We start from the raw sequence: 22810 nt of genomic DNA, 5'->3' as shown, positions 1-22810 counted from the left end.
TTGAGTAACTAGGCTTATAGGCATGAACCCTTTGGGGACTGGCTGAGACTAGGTAATTTACAAAGAACAGAGATTTATTTCTTATAGTTCTGGAGCTGGCAAGTCCAAGGTCAAGGGTGAAGCCGAATCTGATCTTCTGCTTGGGTATTGGCATGGTGCAAGGCAGGAAGAAGGGCCAGAGAACATGCCAAGCCTAAGACTGAGCAAGAGGGAGCAGAGCCACTACCATGACCATGACAGTCAATTTGTGATGGCAGAGCTTTTATCACCACATTGTTCAAGGTTCCACCTCTCACCATTGTTCCATTGAGGATTCCATTTCCAAACACAGGAACTTGGGAGACACATTCAGCGATCACAATCTCAACATTTTAAGACTAAGAAAGTCCTAAAAAGTAGGAAAGACATCAGTCTTGTATAACTTAGCCTTGTGACAACCTTACTCTTTGTGTAAGGACTGTATTTCCTTATCTAAGACTATGAGCATCTTCTGTGGCCAGAGCTGTTTGTTAGTCTTTGAGACCTACAACTCTTCTCGATCTGATAAACCTGCTGGATAGGTGCTCTCCTCATTTCTGATTCAGAGGAAACTTTGTGTGGAAATTCTTACTTCTGCAAGTGACCAGCTTATTTTTAAATTGAAATTAAATTTGTTGTCAATCTAATACATACAAAAAATGCCCTTATTAATCAGGTACTGCTTCATGTTTTGATACATGTATGCATTGTGTGATATTCATATAAGGGTTAACATATTTATCTTCTCAAAGATTTATAATTTCAGTATAGTGAAAGCATTTCAAATCCTTTTATTCTGGCCTTTTGAAATATGTAATATATTATTATTACATAGAGGGTTCCTGCCGTATGAAGCACTTCACAACATGTTTCTCATTACCCATTGATCAGACTTTTCCCATCTCCCCTTCCTCTTAAACTCTCTAACTTTCTTGCCTATCCTAGGTCTGAACACTAGGTTTCTCATGATGTACCCATCACTGAGTTTGGCATTACAGACTCAGCCATGAACAAGATGGGACTAGTTACTGCCCTCACAGGGTATCCAAGCTACAGCACAGATATTGAGCATCTTTGATGATAAGGGTGGTGTTGATGATTGAAAGGGACAGAGCAAGGGGCTCCCCCTGAGGCTGACAATATAGATGGTTAGCTTCTAGATGGTGCAGGAAACAGTCAAGAATTGCATGAGTGGGGAGTCAGAATTCTCAGGGGCTCTGCATGGAGAGTTTGTGTATATAGAGTGGCAACCATGAGAAGCTTCAGAGTTCCCTCACAGCATGAGAGGGCATGATGCACAGGAGGCCAAGAGAGGACTTATATCTTATTAAAACAAGACAACACAAAACAAAAGCCTCAGCATAATAAAGTTTTCAAGCAAAGGTTGACCAGCTAAATATCCTCATGTGTTATGATGAGTTGATTATGGGCATAAACTGTTTCTCATCCTGCTCTGGGGGCCAAGGTACTTCCCTATTCCTTTGCTATTGGGACTAAGCATGGATAGAAATGCCTATGAGCCAATCCTATTCCTGGGCCTAAGTCTTCTTGTAATTTGGCCATCATCATGAGAAGAGATAAAGAGGCAGCTGCTGGTCCCAGAATACAGAAACATGGAGAACAAAGCCAAGGCTAGCCTATAGCTTGGGCCAGTCTGTAGCCTAAGCCAAACGCTGCTGGTGCCAGTGGTAATATTCTTCAGAGCCCAACCCATTTAGAGAAAACACAAGTTTGTTGTTGTAAACCACCAAGATTCAGAGGCTGTGTGTTTCACAGCACTAATAGAGCCAATATCCACAGGATATACCGCAGGCACCTTTCCAATAGGCCAGACTTGAGAACTTGGTCCATGTTTCTCTACCCTCTTAGCAGTCCTGGATAAAGAAGATCTTTCTGATCTCAGCTCCTCCACATACTCTATTCCTCCAGTTGCAGTTTCACTATATATGTGTACATCTATACATACATAGTATCTATATGTTATATAGATACTATGTAAATATAGTATGTATGTACATTCCTTAATATTTTTGTTTCTGCCAAATCCAGACCACCTCACCTGATACCTATCTTGTGGAGTAATTGGATGGTTTCATCTAAAATGGATTCCAGCCATAGCTACCCATCAGAATCTCTTTAGGAGTTCAGTCCCCACAAGAGCTCTGGGAACCTAAAGGACTTAGGTCCCCAAGAGATTCTGATCTAATTGGCCTGAGGTAAAGCCTGGCCTTTGAGCATTTACAAAATCTCTTGGTGGTTTTGGTTCTTAGAACCAGTAAGCACTGGGAACTGGGAGCAGAGAGGTCAGAAGTGGCTTCCTAAAGAAGTCTTACAAGAGAAGTTGAGATAACTCTGTGCAACCAGTGGGACAGGGCCAGAACTACATGGCCTGAGGCCACCAGCTAGGTGTGATTGCTAAGCCAGAAGGTGTCTTGGCCAAAGAGGGACAGGTTAGAAGTACAAAGTGCACACTGAATATGAACTCTCATAGTTTTTTTTTATCCTGATGATAAGTACTTGAAAATGCTTAATTCCATGACATACAATTGGTCCTCCATATTTCTGAAAATTTAACCACCAGTGCATAAAAATAATGGAAAACCAGGGGGGTAAAATTGGGTGGGGGGAGGGGGGAGGCGGGGAAGGGAAGTGAAGGGTAAACAAAGGAGGAGGCTGCAATGCTTGGTAAGAAATGTATGCATTATCCTGCCCATGTAATTGTAGCCCCTCTGTACAGTATGTTCTCAAATAAAATAAAATACAATTAAAAAAATAATGGAAAACCAACTGTGTCTATATTGAACAGGTATACATGTTTCTCTTTGTCATTATTCCCTGAACAATAGAATACAGCAACTATGTAGATATCACTGAAGATTGCATTAAGTCCAACAAGCAATCTAACAAGGACTGAAAATCCATGTGAATATGTGCCAAGGTTGTGTGCTGTTTAATATAAGGGATTCCATCATCTCCAGATTTTGGTTTACGTGGGGGACACAGGATTCACATGAATGCCACAGAATTATTGAAATTAATTAATTAATTATTATTTTTGTTGGTTGTTGAGCTTTAACTCTGTTGCCTGGGTGCTGTCCCTCAGCTTTACAGTTCAAGGTGAATGCTCTACCACTTGAGTCACAGCACCACTTCTGGTTTTCTGGTGGTTAATTGAAGATAAGAGTCTCACCAACTTTCCTGCCCAGGCTGGCTTTGAACCACAATCCTCAGATCTCAGCTCCTGAGTAGCTATGTTTACAGACGTGAGCTACCGGTGCCTGGCTGAAATTAATTTTTACCAGTATGGCAGCTCACCTTGGTGGGGTTCTCAGGCCAATGAATGAGTCCAAGAAATGTTTGGATTGAGAAACATGCCGGTGTAGGGTGGCTGTAGCCTACAGCTTGATTAAAGGCTACAGGACATCTCTGAAAGGGTAGCAGGCTAGGAGGTCTTCTATAGTACAGGCTACTGAGGCTGGAACACTATAGTTAGGGGCCACAACCCTGTCCTAGAGGACCGAGAAGGATCTTTCAGAAAGCAGATGCCTGAATGTTTGATGATAGGTCATAAGAGGAGACTGACAGCCGCTGAAGTGAAAGATCAGTAATAGTAGAGTCAACTGCTGACTGGCAACTACTCTCCTATTCTAAGGCACTTACTGGTTGATTCATTGGCAATTTGAAGCCATAAGCAGTTTCAGTGATGAAACATACAGAGCAAATGATATCACATTTCTTATCTTCGCCAGCGAGCAGTTTCCCTTCGCCTGCTGTCACAGACACTGTCACCTTGAAAGGTGCTCTCCTCTCACTATCTCTGACGGGCTGAGCAGGGGGACGGACGTCATTCTGACAGCACCAAGAAGGATGGGCCCATTTGGAGAAACATTAGACAGCTCCAAGAGAGCCTCGCTAAAAAGCAAGAGACACAACAAGATCGGAGTGCCATGACGAATATAACTTTCACCTTGGTGCCCTTTAGGTGATGATTTCAGAGAGGACAGACACAAACTTCAGAAGAAATAAAATAATCTCATAGGGTAGCAACTGGAAAGACCGACTGTATAAATGCCCATTAGTTTATCATGTGTTGTAGCTGAGGCTAGTTAGACCTTCTGTTAGAATTATCACACATACCAGAAATATCTCTGCCCTTTATATGTGGCTTCACAAAGGAGCCCATAAATATTCCACTGGAGTCTGGACACAGAATATAAAACTGGAGCTGATGGCCCCAATGCTCAGTCCTCTGAATGGGCTGGGGTATGTTTGTGTGAGCTGAGGGATAGCTGAGGAGTTGTAGGACTTTAGCTGATAGGGAATATATGATGTAAGTGAACATGGTAGGATGTGAAAAGATAAAAGTCTTCCTTCCACTATTTGATAATAATAAAGACTTTTATTTACTCAGATTAAACTCTATCATAAATTCTATCACTGATGAATTTGGAGGTGATTAACAGCCAATTCTCTCATTTAAGAGATGGCCCCAGGTGGACAGTGACTTATTCATTTGTGCAATTAGTAAGAGGACTGCAAATCAAACCCATCTCCCACATCCCTTATGTATTGCTCTTAATCATTTGCCATATGTAACTGACCCAGAGGCCCAGATGCCTTGGAATGAAAGGTTGAGAACAGATCCCATGGTTCTCAGCCCTGGCTGCTCAGAGTATGTAGAAAATTTTCCAGAAGTCCTAGCCACATAGCACAGCTGTTAATCCAGTATATCTGGTTATGAGACCCCAAACCCCTCTAGGTGATTCTGATATGTAGTTGAGATTTGCTTCTCCAGTTGTGTTTGAGAAGTATAGGAAAAGACTGCCCTTTGAAAGGAAGGGTAACGCTTGCCTGAGTTGATGATCACATCCCAGCTCTACCCTCTGACTATGCTATAGAGGTTATAGACATCAAACCAGCAGCTCGCCAGACAGACACCAGAGAGGTGCTGCCCTTAGAAGGAAGCATTGTGTATCTATTGGCTCACGGCCACTTTGTTGGTATAACGTGGGCTTCTCAACACCCATGGCCATATGACCAGAGCAACACACAGCCCTAGATGAGCAAGTTTTTAATGCAAGCACACTCAGCTTGAGAAGGTCAATGATAATGCCATGCATAAAACTTTCAGTCACAGATGGCAACTATGTACACTTTTATCTCATTTTACAGATTTCATATTTACCTAACTATGTATGGTAAGTGATCATTGGTCACTCATGTGCTTAATAACAAGACGAGGCAAGGAAGACCTCAGATGTGTCCCAAGCAGATGGGAGACATCGAATTTGTAGAGAGCAAAGAGAAACACTGATTTAAAGCTATGCATGTCTTTAGGTTTTCCAGAAAGATTGAACACTTCTTTTTTACAAATACCTTAAGACCTGGTGATTGTTGACAACAGAGACACAAACAGTATGTGTTTTCTAAGTACTTCTGTGCTTGACTATCTTTGCATAGATTATGGAATTGCTGGGTATTAGCGGTTTATGTCTGTAATCCTAGTTATTAGGAAGCTGAGATTATAGAGGTTCAAACTAGCTCAGCCAGAAAAGCCCATGAGACTCCTATCTCCAACAAAAGGCTGGAAGTGGAGGTGTGGCTCAAGTGGTATTGCACTAGCTTTGAGTGAAAAAGCCAAATAAGAATGTGAGTCCCTGAGTTCAAGCCCCAGTATTGCTCCCCCCCAAAAATTATGAAATTGAACAAGAAAATTCTTGCCTTGAGGTACTAAAGTATGTGATGAGAATGGATTTAGGAATAGCAAGGATCTCATGGCCTTCCCGGGGATTCATAAGACTCGTGTTGCATAAATGACAGAGCTATTGTTTCCACTAATGACTATCTTTCCATGGTAACTGTTCCAAAAGAAAGGAGGTCTGACGCCAACATCAACTATTCTCTTAAAAACACAAAGAACACCAAATTCTGCTAATGCAGAGGTTCTTGGCCGTTCAAGAAACAGACACTGTCTTGTTGGCCCTACATTTGAGATGAGATTCTTGAAATGTTGGTATGCTTATCATATGGCACATTCCAACAGTTAGTTATTTTTGGTTAGTACTTTATATTTTTTATAAATAAAAAACCCTATCATGCCCATGGAAATGCAAACCTGCTGCCAATTCTATCGTGCTATTTAATCTCATTCTTAAATATTTGACCCTGTCTCTGTGTTTACACTTAAATATTTCAGACACATTCCATTCTTCTTAATGGAGGAGATACCTCTGACCTCTCTCATCTACCATTGTTAAGTCCGAGGTCATGAGAGACCCATTATCTCTTTACCGGTGAATGTCTGAGAGCATCATTTCTGTTCCACTGAAAAGTGGAGTAGGTGGTTCACTGATGGAATGAACAGAGACTTAGCCAAGGGGTATTGTGAAAGAGCAAGGAGAGGGTACCCCAAGACTGGAGCCGGAGGCCTGATGCCAAGCTTGCCACTAACAGAACCTGGGTGACCATATAGTTCAAGCTTTTTGAGATCCACTTCCTTACCTGAATTAGAGGAGTAATAAGAGTATTAATTCAAGGGTGTCTCTATAAAGGTATGTCTCTATAAGATGGTGTACGTTAACTGTAAACCAAAAGTATTAAACAGGTATTATCATTTCATTCTCTAGCAACTCCTACAATAAAACTCTTCTTCATTAGCTCTATGGTGGATGTGAAGCTATATATCGCTATAGATCTATCTATCTATCTATCTATCTATCTATCTATCTATCTATCTATCTATCTATCTATATGCCATTTGCCTCAAACATGACAGTCTTTGTAAGGTTGTGGTAAAATATGCATAAATGAAATGCATAATTTTAAACCATTCTCAAGTATGTGGTTCATTGAGTATATTCATATATTGTACAGCCATCATTGCTGCACATCTGCAGCAATCTTTCTCTGCCTCCCTCCTGAAGCTTGTAACAACATTACCCTCTTCTCTATGAACTAAGACTAGGTGCTTTATCTAAGGAGGATCACGTTTGTCTTTTTGCATCTGGCCTATTTCAGTTTATGCCTTAGGTCTCATCCACACTGTATCATGTATCAGAATTCCATCCCCTTTAAAGGTTGAATAATATTCCATCATGTGTGTGCAGTGCATTTTGCTTCCTGTGTCATCCAACAATTAACATTTGGATCACTCCACCTTCTTACCATTATGGCACTGTGAACACTGGTAAGCAAATACACACATGAGTGCCTGGCACATACACTGATATATACTGATGTAGAATTAATATATTAATTCCATTTTTATCATTTGGAAGAGTTGTCTAGTTTCCACAACAGCTGCAGACTTTTGTGTTCCTACCAGTTGGACACAGGACTTTAAATTTCCTACATCTTTGCTAGTACCTACTTTTTTCTGAAATTTTTTACAAAAATATCATAATACATTATACATTTTTCATATATAATATATATGTTAACATATAAGAACTATGCTAAATGGTGTACAGTGGTGTCTCATTATGGGTTTTTTTTATTGTGAACATACCGTATAGAGGGGTTACAATCACATGAGCAAGGTAATGAGTACATTTCTTATTAAGCATTGTTGCCTCCTCCTTTGTTTTTCCCCTCCCATCCCTTCCTTCCCATCTCCACTACTACATTCCCCGCCTTCTACCCCTCCTGCCTAAATTAGTATATATTTGAGACAAGCAGAAAAGGTCAGATAAGATGATGTTAAGCGAAATGAACCCCAAGATAAGGACACAAGTGGTTTTTCTTTCTTGTTATTGTTTCTAATGTATTTATAAAGTACCACAGGATTTTTTTGTTGCTTTGTTATGTCCCTCCCCCACAGTATAACCCGTTTTCACTGTTTGATGTTGGTATAATTTGGGGAGCAGAAGGGAAGAAACAAATTGTTTAAATAGGGATACAGGTGGACCCATTGCAACAATGAGATGTACAAGATGCTATCTCACTGTGGTTTTTGATTTGCTTCTTTGTAATGAATAAAAAAGTGAAATTGAATATCTTTTCATCAGTTATTTGGTGTTTGTACATCTTTGGGAAAATGTTCAAGTCCTTTGACAATTTAAATGCAACATATTTAAAATAAATGAGTGCATATGAATTTTTAAAAAATGTTTTAGAATATAACAATGAAGTTATTATGCCCTCAAAGGTAACTGTGAAATTAATGTCCTAATTATGTAATCTTAATTAATCTTACTGTTTTTCTAATATCACAAATATGATTGAAGAGTGTTCTAGGCACAGTAAGTTAACACAGGAGAACTGGATCTATTATTTCCCCTCTGAAGCTAATGTGTCAGCAACCCCATTTTACAGTTGAGAAAGAAGCAGAGGGATGGAACTTACCCCAGGTCAGATCCCATGTTCTCATTGATCACATACCATTACCTCCTCGGCAGAAGCTGCTGTTGAACCACTCAAGAATCTGCAGAATATACATACTGCAGTACGATGAGTAATAGGCCACTGGTCATGATCTTTCATTTCCTATACTAACGGAGATTCATAGACTCATTTCTATGCTGATTCTATGGACTTTTCAAGTGAACCAGAGTTGGCTGTTCATTTCCTATTCCTTAACTGCCCAAAGCTGAGAGATGTTTTTGCATGTGCTTAATTTGACACACAGCTGAAAATATATATTCCAGAACAGTACCTTGCCCCAGCTGACAATGCACTAGAAGGCCACTAGAGTTACTTTTGACATTCCTATTCTTAGTAGAAGAGAATCTTTGCATCTAATCCATGAATTCCTGAATCTTGGCTGTGGGCAAATCATGTATTGGAGGTTGTTCTGTGCTCCAGGAATATGGAGTGATCGATGGAACCCCATTCTAACAGGCTGTGGGGGTGCTGGATTCAGGAAGCAAACACACCATTGTGTAGTTACTCCAGGGCCAAGAGACTATGTGGCCTGGAAAGAATAAATCAGAGAAGAGGAAAAGTGAGATCCTAATGGGTAGGCAGATGGACTGACATTTTCTCTGTTAATCCACACCAGCAAAACATTCAATTTACTCCCAGAAGAATTTGCTATTCAACCCTCTATCTATTAACTTAAATATTTAACTCATACATTCACATACTGTAACAAATTTCAAAATATGCCAGTTTCTTTTTTAATTTGGCAAAGACATAAGTTGTTGGTTTAAATACATATACGAATAGAATTAAAGTTTGACTTCAAAATGAGTAATATTCATTCTCTAATAAGCTGCACACTTCTCCGAATACTTCATCCCTGTTTGTTAAATACTAACTCACACAAAAAGGAATAAAAAATGACCAGAGAACAGAACAAAGCACTACTCAGGAAGATTTTTTTGTAGACTAAGGCTATTACAGGCAATGCTGTCAGGGAAGGCTGCTGTGATGGGATGATGTGTAAGAGAGACCAGAATGAAATTAAAGAATGATCAGAGATCGAAAGCATGTCAGACAAAGGAGCCTCCCCCAGACATCTATACAACAAGGATTATAGCATGAGTGGAACACAGTAAAGGGGAGAGTAAAATTCATTGATGCTGACATTTCTTGAATTTTCCATATTAACAATGACATTCATCAAATGGGAGATCATGCTGCCAGCGTGGTTGGGTTCTGTTGTGGTTTGAAGATGGGTCTTTTATTAAAAAGACACTGTTTACTTTGATTGGGGCCCTACCTTGATGACTGCATTGAACATTAATACCTTTCTCAAAAGGTTTACCTCTGAGTGTTTCAGGAAGGTTAGGAACCAGCATACACATTTAAGAGGGGACATAGTTTAATACAGAGTCCTGATGGCTCAAATTTGAAGACAGGACACCAAAGTCAAATGAAATGACCAAGGAACATGGACAGAAATCAGAATGAAGATCATAAGTGAACCAAATTGATGCAAAATTAAGAAAAGTATTTACATCATACCCAACACATATGATAAATAAAAACTCCAATTAATATTTAAGAAATAAAATGACAATAAAGGAAAAAATATGGGACTAACCCTTTCTTTGAAAAAGGACAAAAACTAGCCCAGTGCCTACACCAGGTAGGCTGAGATCTGAGTATCATGGTTCTAAGCCAGGCAGGATAGTCTGTGAGACTTTTATCCAATAAAACAGCAAAAACCTGGAAGTGGAGCTGTGGCTCAAGTTGTAGTGCACTAGCCTTGAGAAAAAAAACCCACTAAGGAACCAAAAAAATCTCCCCAAAACACACATAAAAAAATCCCCTAACAACTCAGGGGCAGCATCTAAGCCCTAAGTTCAAACCCCAGGACTTGCACAAGAAAAGAAATAAAAAAGGACAAAAGCTTGGTAAAAAAAAGATGATCACATTCATTACAAAATTCACCATGGAAAGGATAATAAATATTTAAGCAGTAGTGTTCTGTTTAAAATTACAGAAAAGTATGGTCTCAGTGATTTCAGTTTTGCAAAGAAGTACACACACATACATATATACACACAGAGAGAAGAAAGAAAAGTCAAATATAAAATTAATATAACAAGGGCTACTACTTTTGGTTCAGAAAGAATGGAACCCTTAGTGTGTGTTAGACACTTGTTAAGTTCCAAGGATGTCAACATCGAATTCCCAGAACCCAGAGTGTGAAACATTCAACTATTAGACTGCAACTTACATTGCCTATCAGCTGCCCTCAAATAGTGAGTTGATCCTTGCTCTTAGTAGGTATCGTTAGAGCTCAATGTAGTTAGCTCACTTACAGTTTCTGACCTCTATAAGCATAAAAAGTATGCGATTTAAATTACCAGGTATGTGGTCATTTGTTCCCAAAACAAAAAGAAATCTCAGATGGAAGAAATCTTGTATATTAGTTGGCACAACTCTTTTTGTAACACCATTAGGCAAGTATTTATCAACTCTTAAAAGTGTGTATATTCTTGTCTTGAAATTGTAGCTTTTATGAATTGGTTCTAAGGAAACAGTTGAATAATCTATCTCTCTTTGGCTTTGGGAAGAAACCCAGGAACAATGGCGTGGCCCTAGTGGTATACTGAGTACTACAGAGCTGTTATTAAATCTCTCAGTCCATTAAGCCTACTGTAACAAAATGCCACAAGGCAGGAGGCGTAAAAACAATAAAGATGTATCTCTAACAACTTTGTAGGCTAGAGAGGAAAAGATCAAGGTGCTGACAACTTTGGTGTCTGTTCATGGACTCCCCTCACTGTGTCTTCACATGGAGTGGAGAAGCTTTCTCCATTTTCCTTCATCAAGGCACTGACCCCATTCTTGGGGTCTATGCCACAGGGCCTTGTTGCCTCTCATGAGCTCTCCTGTAATACCATGTATTAGATATTTGGTTCTTACATGTGGATTCTGAGGGACACACACGACCCACTATGCAAAAGTTGGTAAATACTTAAACAGTTAGTGTTCTGTTTAGAAAAGTATGTTCTCAGTGATTTGTTTTTCCAAAAGTGCACACACACACATACACACACACACACACACACACACACACACACACACACACACACACACACACACACACACACACAGAGACTGAGAGACAGAGACAGAGACACACAGAGACAGAGAGACATACAAAAAAATAGAGAAACAAGAAAAATCTAAAAGGTATTATTAAGAGTGTTCTTGTGGATAGGAGTAAAAGGAATGTGTTTCTACCATAACCATATGTCTGGTACAATTTAAACTTTGTAAAGATTGGTGAATATGTGACTTTCTGACTTTTGAAGAAGCAACGTTATAGACATTGGAATACACTGAAATAAAATAAAGCCAAGCATAGATTTGGCTTCAGAGCAACTAAATTAACCATTTGAAGATGCCAGCAACAGAAAATGGAGAAAGTAAACATGATCTAATTCAAACTCTTTGCTGGAAGCTGGGCTGTAGCCCTTCCTTGTGTAAGAAAATAAAATAGTGGCCTTCGCCCACATGCCTGTTAAGGAGGGAAGCCCACTTCCTCTGTCACCTCATGGTGGAGGGCAAACTGAAACGACAGAATGTACTTGATGGTATTTGCACTTTCATTACCCTTTCCTTAGGTCGCAAATTGACCAGGTTACACTTTGTAAGGAGCTTTGAAATAAGTGCAAAATACCATCTAGCTTTCTAAACAAAGTTGTTTGCCACAAAGCAGAATCAACCTCTGAAACATACAGCACCTAAATGAGCAAATGTATATTATTAGTTTATCCTGCCCTTAATTGAACTGCTGATCTGAAAATTTAAGAATTCTAAGGCCACTGCAGAAAACAAGCTCTTAATACCCCTGGCCTTTGATGGCTTCTATTACATTCTACAGCTCTAAGAGAAATACGCTTGTCAGTACAAAATGCCTTAAAGGCCTTTCCCCCTTCAGAACTGCTAAAAAGACATAGAATTTGTTGACAGAGAGGAGGAGATCAACTTGTCCCCCAGAGACAGCATCAAAGGCAGAAGCTGTAAGCAACTGCAGGTTTAATATGCTTTTTCCCCCTCCATCTTTCCTCCCCGGCACACAGCCCTTCCCCTGGGATGGACTCTCATCAAACGGACAAAATGATCATGTGTGGACTCACCGTTAGGCCCAAGGATTTTCCCAAAGTCCAAGGTGGCTTTGAAAGATGATACACAAGCATGGTTTTACACTCAAGGCCCAGAACCCCTGTGTCTTAGAAGCTGAAAAATCACAAATGGAGACAGCTAATTCACTCAGTCCTTTCCTTAAACCTAGAGGCTAAAGGCTATTGGGTTTCATGAGAAATATACAAAATTTCGAATTAACTACAAGGACCTTGTATTTATGTAGACTGACCACAGAAGGGATTGTTTGGGTTGGCAGCAGCTGTGGTTAGCTCAAGTCACTGTGTTCTAAAGTGATCTGATGTTTCACTTTACATATTCATAAAGTAGGCAACAGTAGTCATACTTAAATCAGAAGTCTGCAGCAACGCTAAATAAGTTAACACGTGAAAAGTACTACAAGTGATGTCTGATATATGAGACACAATAAGTTTTATTTGTAGCAATGAGTATTGTAATTTATATCACTAATATCACATCTGGGATAATAACTTTTTATAAGATGGATTATTAACATGAATAATTACTGGGCACAGTAATCCCTCTTCTTGGCTCATATTTAGAGGGATCCTAAATTATCATTAGGGATTTGACTGTAGGTATCCTAATTTATCATTGGGTATTTGACATTAGGTATGATAGACTCTAGCTAGAATTAGAGATATATGCTAGTTCACTAGGATTTTTGGTTTATTATTTTAAAACACTTGCTGAGAGTCTCTATTATCTGCTCTTATTAAGGGTTTCAAAGGTAAACAAGACTTAAGAAAGTCAGTCAAGCCAGGAAGTCTGACCAATATACAAATTCTTATGAAAACAATTCTTAGACTCTTGAAATTATATTAAATGGTAAGAAATTAGTTCCGAGATCTACAGAAACATAGACAAGGGCACTAGCAGGCAGAATAACAGACTGATAAAAGATGTCCATGTGCTTAGCCCTACAATGTAGGACTGAAGGTAGAGAGAGGAGACTGTGAGCCAAGGAATGCGAGTGTCTTCTAAGCTTTGTAGACAAGCAGGAAATAGATCCTTTCCAAAGAATACAGGAGGGAACATGCCCTACCAAGACTCACTTTAGACCATACTTGACTTCAGATACAAATAATTGTAAGAGAATTGTGTTAACTGCCATCTAATTTGTGGTATTTTTTTCCAGCAGTCAAAGAAAACAAATGCACGATCGAGCTCAACATTGAGCTAGATGCTGGTGGCTCACACCTGCAATCCCGGCTACTCAAGAGGCTGAGATCTGAGGATTGTGGTTCAAAGTCAGCCCTGGGTAGAAAAGTCCCCATGAGACTTCTATCTCCAATTAACCACTCCAAAACCAGAAGTGGTGCTGTGCTCAAGTGCTAAAGCCCTAGCCTTGGACACAAAGAGGCTTAAGGACAGCGCCCAGACCCTGAGTTCAAGCCCACAACTGAAAATAAATAAATAAATAAAAAAGAGCTGAACATGTATGTATGAATAAAGGAAAAGGAATGATAGACAAGGAACAAGACCTTTAGAAAGGTTCTGTGTGCTGTGTCAGAGATGAATAGGAGTCAGTTCAGATACAGATGAAGAGGTGATGGTTCTGCAGCTGTAATGAGTAAGATGGAGGAGTGGAATGGTTAAAAATGAGGCTGGGCATAGTAATCAAAACAGCTTGGTATTGGCATAAGAACAGACCTCAGGACCAATGGAATAGAATTGAAAACCCAGAAATGAACCTACAGACCTATAGCCATCTAATCTTCGATAAGGGAGCTAAAACAATGGAATGGAAGAAAGACAACCTCTTCAGTAAATGGTGCTGGCAAAATTGGTTAACTACATGTAGAAAACTAAAGCTAGATCCTTATATATCACCCTGCACCGGAATCAACTCCAAATGGATCAAAGACCTTGAACTCAAAGCAGACACTCTGAAAACATTACAGGATGGAATAGGAGAAACCCTAGGTCTCCTTGGCTCAGGCCGAAATTTTCTGAATAGAGACCCAGAAACACTACAAATCAAAGAAAGGTTGGACAAATGGGATTGCATAAAGTTGCAGAGCTTCTGCAGGGCAAAGGACATAGCTAGCAAGATCAATAGAAAGCCCACGGATTGGGAGAAGATCTTTACTAGCCATACAACGGACAAGGGTCTCATACCTAAAATATACTTGGAACTCAAAAAATTAAACCCCCCAACAACAAATCCTGAAACAACTGCCCAATAAATAAGTGGGCGAAAGACTTAAAGAGAAACTTCTCTGAAGAAGAAAGAAGGATGGCCAATAGACACATGTAGAAATGTTCAACATCCCTAGCCATAAAAGAAATGCAAATCAAAACAACATTGAGATATCACCTCACTCCAGTTAGAACGGCAAAAATCAAGAACTCTAACAACAACAGATGCTGGAGGGGATGTGGACAGAAAGGAACCTTACTTCATTGTTGGTGGGAATGTAAACTTGTTCAACCACTTTGGAAAGCAGTATGGAGGTTCCTCAAAAGACTTCACATAGAACTCCCCTATGACCCAGCAATCCCACTTTTGGGCATTTACCCAAATGTTTACAAACAAGACCACACTAAAGCTACCAGCACAACTATGTTTATCAAAGCATTATTTACCATAGCTAAGATATGGAACCAACCCAGATGCCCCTCAGTAGATGAATGGATCAAGAAAACGTGATATATATACACAATGGAATTCTATTCCTCCATCAGAAAGAATGACATTGCCCCATTTGTTAGGAAATGGAAAAACTTGGAAAAAATTATATTAAGTGAAGTAAGCCAGGCCCAAAGAAACATAGGTCCCATGGTTTCCCTTATTTGTAATATCTAGTATATGTATGAGTCAAGTGGAAAAGGTCAGATAATGTGATGTCAGGAAAATGAACCCTTAGATGTGTATTTTAATGTTTTTTTCTTTCATGCATGTGTTTCTAACGCATTTATAAGATTATCTCTTTGTTGCTTTGTATATCCCTCCCCCACAGTATAACCCCTGCTTTCACTATATTTGATGTCAGTATAACTTGTGGAGGAGATGGGGAAAAACCAGTTGTTTAAGGATACAGGTGGACCTGTTGCAACAATGAGAAGTACAAGTTGTCATGTGGGAGGGAGGGGGGGGAAGGAGAAGGATTGGGATTGGGGGGAGGGGGAAGGCTGGGAAGGGATGTGAAGGGTAAACAAAGGAGGAGGCTGCAATGCTTGGTAAGAAATGTACGTATTATCCTGCCCACGTAATTGTAACTCCTCTGTACAGTATGTTCACAAATAAAATTAAATTTAAAAAAAAAATGAGGCTGGGTTGACAAGCCTGGGGTCCAATCACATTTGTAAAAATAGAGAATCTATGAGGCTTTAACCCAGAGAATATCATGCTCATCGAGGTATTTGGATGGATAATGGGCTTGAACAGGGCAGGCCAAGCAGAATGTCTTAGTGAGAGATGGTGGAGATGAAATGCAGGCAGTAGGAGTCAGAAGAGTCAGGAAGCATCACATTTGGGGAATACTTGTTAGCAAAAATGGCAGGCATTAGAGATGGGTGGAAGAAAGTGGAATGAATGCTGCATCTCGAGCCAGAGTGACTATGAGGAGGACGAACAGGAGGAGGAGGAGGGGTGGGGGGGGAAACTGGTGCAAGGAAAGATGCTGAGTTTCCTTTTCATGATGAGGTGGAGACACAAACAGATGTATCTGGAAGCTATGGGAGTCTGGGCTGACGATGTGAATTTGACATCTGCCATGGGGAGGTTCTCTCAGCATGTGGTGGTATGTTTAATACTACAGGCTGAGTAACAGGCTGTGAGATATCACTGCAGAATGTGCAGAACAATAGGTTGAAGAGGGAACTCTGAAGATAGGAGTATGTAATCGGAGCTTCAGAAGAGAGATGGTTTGTGAAAAACATAGTTGAGAAATCAATAGGGAACATTCTGCAGAACTAACGAGTCTGGAATTCTAGGAGCCGGAGAGAGGATGAGCGAACAAGACCAAACAATAGAAGGTCCAGAAAGGTAATAATTAGATGATGATGATTCTGACAATGATGGTCAAGATGATCATTATTATGAAATTAAAATACTCATGACATTTGCAGGTAGAAAATTTTAAACATTCATTACAAAGCTAGCACTGGGATTTCTTAAACCAACACATATACGGTATATACTTCCCCCCAGAAACAAAAAGCTTATGAGTTTTAATTCCTTTAATTCTCATAACAATGCTGCAAGGTAGACATTATTATTACTTATATTATTTATTACTAATTTTCAGGGGTACTTATGCTTGCTAAGCAGGAGGGCTACCACTTGAGACACACTTCTAGCCCCCTTTTTTGCACTGTTTTTAAAAATTTTTTTATTGTAAAGATACTGTACAGAGGGGTTACAATTACATGAGTAACATAATGAGTACATTTCCTATTGAGCATTGTTACCTCCTCCTTTGTTTTTCCCCTCCTATCCCTTCTCTCCCCACCTCCCCAACTCCTCCTTCTCCTGCTCCCAGAGTTGTAAAGTTCATTTTCAACATAGTGTCTGTACTGGTTATTTTTGAGGTAGTGTCTTTATTAAGGCCTTAGCTGGCCAGGGTTGCAATTCTCCTACTTGCTCCTCATGTTGCTGGGGGTGATAGTTAAGACCTACTATGCCTAGCTATAGCTGTGATAAAGATATATACCATTTCATGCAGCCATTGAATGGGATGGAATTTCACAAACTTTAACACCTCGGCTGGCCTAGAACCTAAGTAACTAGAATTACAGGCTGAGGCACCATGCCTGGCTCAGGTAGATATTATTAGTAGTCTCATTTTATAGACAAGAAAAAAAAGGGAGCATAACAGAGAGGTTAATGACTTGCCCTACATTATCCAGTGTTAGGGAAAAGTCTCTTCAAGGACTGAGTTTCATCTAAGTGCTTCTGCCTTGAGGCCTACCTAACTTAATTTTCACCTGACCCACCATCATCCAACGTAGATAGATAAAACCACTTCTGGTGAGCAAACATAACCAGTCTGCCAGGGCCACGCGGTCCTGGGAGCGGGTCTGGGCAGGCTGACAAACTTCCTTGGTCAGCGTTTTGAAAACAATCCACATCAACATGACATGACTGAGCAGCGAAGCTTGCAGGTAACAAGAACCCTTTCCTCTGTCCACAGATAGGGTGAGGCGCTGGTGCTGGGCTGGAAATCTGGTTAATTCTGGTTGCTTTTTATCCCTTGGGTGTGCCTTTTGTTTTTTTTGGTGAAGAGCCCAGTAGGCTTCATCTTTTTCAAAGAATCTCTTAGTCTTAATTTTTTTTTCTTTCACTACAATGAGCACTAAAAAACCCTAATTAATCAAACCAGTGAGTTGTTAGTTTCCATTTACATAATAGGCTAATACATAATAGTCTGGGACAGTTCTCTGTACATGGAGCTCCTGAAAACACTGCCTAGTATTTCTTGTTCTGCCCAAACGCCACTCTTCTTTTCTCTGTGAAGCAAGCCCTGGTGTCCAGCCTGAGCTGTTCTCCAACCAGGCTTAGAGGAATGTGGTCCGAGGGGAGGAGGGAGCCCATTCCAGGGATGGCTGACCGCTGGTATCAGAGGCTGATCTCAGAACAGAGTCAGTACAAACAACAAACAAAGCTGAAACTCAGTTGGGCCTTGTGCCCAAGAAAACCAGCCACACACGAACTCACACCATGGGGGAAGGGGAAAAGAGTTCCAAAAACAAACTGAAGAGAGAAAAAGGCTGGCTGGGAAGATGGCTCCACACTGACTGCCTGGATGGCCTGAGAGACAAAGAGCTCCTAGTCTCCGCCCCCAGGACAGGACTCCAGTCTCTGGGTTCACTGGAAAGCCCTGGGAAAGGAGATGGCTTTGGTTCATGCATAAAACAAAATGGGTTTTGCTTAAAGAAGAAAAACTCAAGAGTTGCTTTAACACCTTCTGTATTATTTATATGGAGAAGTCACCTTAACTAAAGCATTTATTTGAACATGTATAAATTAGTTAAGAGGATGCTGGTTAATGGCAACACATCAACTGAAACTTCCCATGGCTTCCCATAATGGAAATTTGTTTTTTAGCTCATGTAAAGTCCAATGAGTACATGGGAGGAGGCTGTTTCTTCCAGTTGCTCATGGATCTAGGCTGAGAGTATCTCTCTCAGCTACAACACCTAACTTCTTTGTTTACTCTGAATATGGACAGCCAGGTAGGAGAAAGAGAAGACAAAAGTGGAGGCTTTTACAGGTTGGTTCATATCACCAGTGATGCCTGGTACTTGGCCGTATGAATCATTCGTCAAGTGGAGCATAGTTCCATGGCTAATGAAATCCATACAGTCCTGGGGTGGTGTCATCTCTGCCTGGGCAATACTTTCCAGTACAAGCTTTCTATTACAGAAGGGGAGCACCCATCTCTTCACAATGACACACTGGATTTGCTATTGGTCTCTATATCTGTGTAATCTATGGCTTGGGTTTGGGAAGAATGCTATCATCATTTTAGTGGAGATGACTTGGCTGCTGGACTGTTTCTAATACTCAAGATTTCCAGTCACCTCGATAACCAAAAATGATTGCACATTTCAAATGCTCCCCTGACAACTATTCAGAATTTCAAGCCACTGGGGCTTGAATTCAGGACCTACGTGTTATCCCTGAGCATTTTTGCTCAAGGCTAGACCTCTACTATTTGAATCACAGATCCACTGTGAATTGGAGATTAGAATCTCACGGACTTTCCTACCAGGTTGGCTTTGAACCTCAATCTTCAGTTCTCAGCCTCCAGAGTAATTAGGATTATACGTGTGAGCTGGCAATGGGTATTTCTAAATTCCTGCTGGATCAGGTTATCAGAATCACTTCATTAAGTGAACCTTCCCCTAAGTGATCACACACTTTGACTGTTTCAAACTTCCAATTGTGACCATAAAACAAGGTGTAAACATCACAGAAGCCTGCAGTCCATTTGAAACCTTCACCTCAAGGTGACCAGCCACATATTGTCATGAAGTTGCCATTTATTGAAACATCTTTTGGGAGTCATTTTCAGAGGTAGTGTTACCTGAATGTGTGAAATGGTTGAGCTTGGGGGCTCTCAGGGGTTCTCCAGCCCAGCGTGCTCTCTCACGCATTCATCACTTCTGTTACACCTCTGCTAGCTCTTCTTCAGCCTTTGTTCAGCTGACATTCTGCCTTGTAGCAGAGGCTCTATGGTGAATGTTAGGGTCTTTGACTTCATAACTGGGATGTATGGATCTGTATAGTCAAAGTAGGTGAATGTCACTGCTAGGGCAGGGTGTGCACAGAGTTGGAGATGGGGCCTTCTTCTTACACATCTTTAATGAACCAGACCTCCTGGTGAAACCAAATTCTCATCCAAATGACAAAGATCTCAAAATTTAGCTCAAGGCTGACTCGTGCCATTTCCTACTCTTCTGTACTGGTTCTGTCTCCCTAACATGGATGGATTCCTAACATGGATGGATTATAATTGCTTTTCCATAGACCAGCACCCCAGAATCTCCACAGGGGCCTCTTCTATGTTAAACATTCCTCTTCCTGTGTATTTTTCTGTGAGATTGTTTGCAGTTCTCTCTCTTTCTTTCTTTCTTTTTTTTTTTTTTTTGTCAATCAAGGGCTTGAACTCAGGGCCTGGGTACTATCTCTGAGTTTTTTTTCACTAGAACTCTACCACTTTGAGCCCCAGAGCCACTTCCAGTTATGTGGTGGTTAATTGGAGATAAAGAGTCTCACGGACTTTTTCTGCCAGGGCTGGCTCTAAACTGTGATCCTTAGAGCTCAGCTTTCTGAGTAGCTAGGATTATAGGAACCTGAATCTCTTTACTCTTATTTCTCTTCTGTTTCTGAGTTGGGCCTTCTTCAGTTGGTCAGCATTTCCCTTAAAATGTGGTATCTGGATTGGAACCCACTACTCAGACTATTTCTTAACACAGTCTTTATCTGAACACAAGCATCATGTTATGTTACCGAACAGACCCCACATTCCTGAATCAGGCAGAACTTACTGTCTACGCCTGTGAATGGCTGTGTCTGGCTGTGAACTCACTTCTTATCCATTTAGGATCAGATGTTTCTTATAATTGAATATTAATGAGCTTTCATTTCTCTGTGAAATATGGTCCATTTCCAGGTTGTCAAGAGCTTTTAGAGCAATCCTAGTTCTATGATACTTTGGCTAAGTGTGAAAAGCATGAAGTCGGTATTCTCTTCCAAGTTGGTATTTTTTTTTTTGGTGTGTATGTGTGTGTGTGTGTGTGTGTGTGTGAGAGAGAGAGAGAGAGGGGGGGGAGGAGGAGGAGGAGAGAGAGAGAGAGACAGACAGACAGACAGAAAGTTCTAGAGCTTGAACCTAGGGCCTGGATACTGACTCTGAGCTGCTTTTCATTCTACCACTACAACCAGAGCTCCATTTCCAGATTAAATTTTTTTTTGTAGCTAATTCAAGATAAGAGTATCACCGACTTTCCTGGGCTGGTTTTGAACTGTGATCATCAGATCTCAGCCTCCGGAGTAGCTAGGATTACAGATATAAGCCACTGGCACCTAATGTTTTTAAAGTTCTTTTATGATGTTGTATAAGAAAGAAACACCTTTATAAACTACCACTCAAGATCTCTCAAAAACAGGCTGCTTGTGACACTCTTTGCCTTCTTTAAAAAAGATATTTTTACTTTCCCCACATTTTAACACCTTCTATTTTTACACACGTGTTCATCAGAGAACGCTACTTGTAGTCAAATTGGTTTCTGATTTCCTTCACTAGCTTTATCTCTTTTCTATTCTCTCTTCGTTTTTCTTTTTCTTTTGGGGGTAGTAGTTTTTCTTTTCTTTTGGTGGTAGCTTGCAGGCCTCTCTTATTATGTCATTGGTTAACTGGAGATAGAATCTTACAGACTTTTCTGTGTAGGCTGGCTTCAAAGCCTGATCGATCCTTCAAAGCTCAGCCTCTTGAATTGCCAAAACTACAGGTGCAAACTGGAGCCCAGTTAAAACTTCATTTGGGCCATCACTGGCCATCATTTACACTAACATTTGCTTAAGCATTGAAAAATCCCAATAACATGGTCTTATATCTTGTCAAGAACCACTTCCTAGAACCCTATGTTATTCTGTATAAATTCAAAATAACATGGCCACAATCTGAAGATCTCTCCCTTTAATAGATTTCTTCTTGAGTTATTAGATTTCTCCTTAGAGTTGGGATGGACTATCTGGATGTAGGCAAAGATGGCAGAAAGAGAAGCAAAGGTAAAAACAGCTTCCTCTGCAGATTCACCTCTTCCAAACAGATGGGAATTTTGTTAATAGTGGTAAGAGAAGTGTCTTTTCTTTTTTTTAAAATACGTTATTTATTGTAAAAATACTGTACAGAGTAAGGTAACAAGTAAATTTCCTGTCAAACATTGTTACCTCCTCCTTTGTTTTTCCCCTACCATCCCTTTTCTCCCCACCTCCCCAATCCTCCTTCCCTCCCCACAACAAGTTGTAAAGTTCATTTTCAACATAGTGTCTTGTACATCTCATTGTTACAATGGATCAACCTGTATTCCTGTTTAAGCATTTTGTTTTTTCCCTTCTTCTCCCCAACTTAGAAAAGTATATATATATATATATATATATATATATATATATATATATATATATATATGATGCAGTGCACCAGAATCAAATAAAGTGAAAACAGGGTTTATACCATGGGGGAAGAACATATAAAAGAAACAAAAAAATCACATAGTACATTATGGGTACGTTAAAAACAATAGCAAGGAAAAAAAACCACTTATGTTCCTGTCTTGGGGTTCATTTCAGTTAACATCACCCTATATGGTTATATATACATAGCTTTTGACCTTTTCTGCTTGTCCTAGACATATACTAGTAATTGCAAATAAGGGAAACCATGGGACTTATGTTTCTTTGGCCTGGCTTACTTCACTGAATACATTTTTTTCCAAGTCTTTCCATTTCCTAACAAATGGGGCAATGTCATTCTTTCTGATGGAAGCATAGAATTCCATTGTGTATATATACCACATTTTCTTGATCCATTCATCTACTGAGGGGCATCTGGATTGGTTCCATATCTTAGCTATGGTAAATAATGCTTTGATAAACATAGTTGTGCTGGTAGCTTTAGTATGGCCTTCTTTGTGATCATTTGGGTAAATGCCCAAAAGTGGGATTGCTGGGTCATAGTGGAGCTCTAAGTGGAGTCTTTTGAGGAACCTCCATTCTGCT

The sequence above is a fragment of the Dipodomys merriami genome, unplaced genomic scaffold (genome assembly GCF_024711535.1).
Source record: "Dipodomys merriami isolate MVZ:Mamm:240054 unplaced genomic scaffold, mDipMer1.0.p SCAF_13, whole genome shotgun sequence".
NCBI classification, from domain to species: domain Eukaryota; kingdom Metazoa; phylum Chordata; class Mammalia; order Rodentia; family Heteromyidae; genus Dipodomys; species Dipodomys merriami.
Note: the sequence above shows the minus strand (reverse complement) of the source record.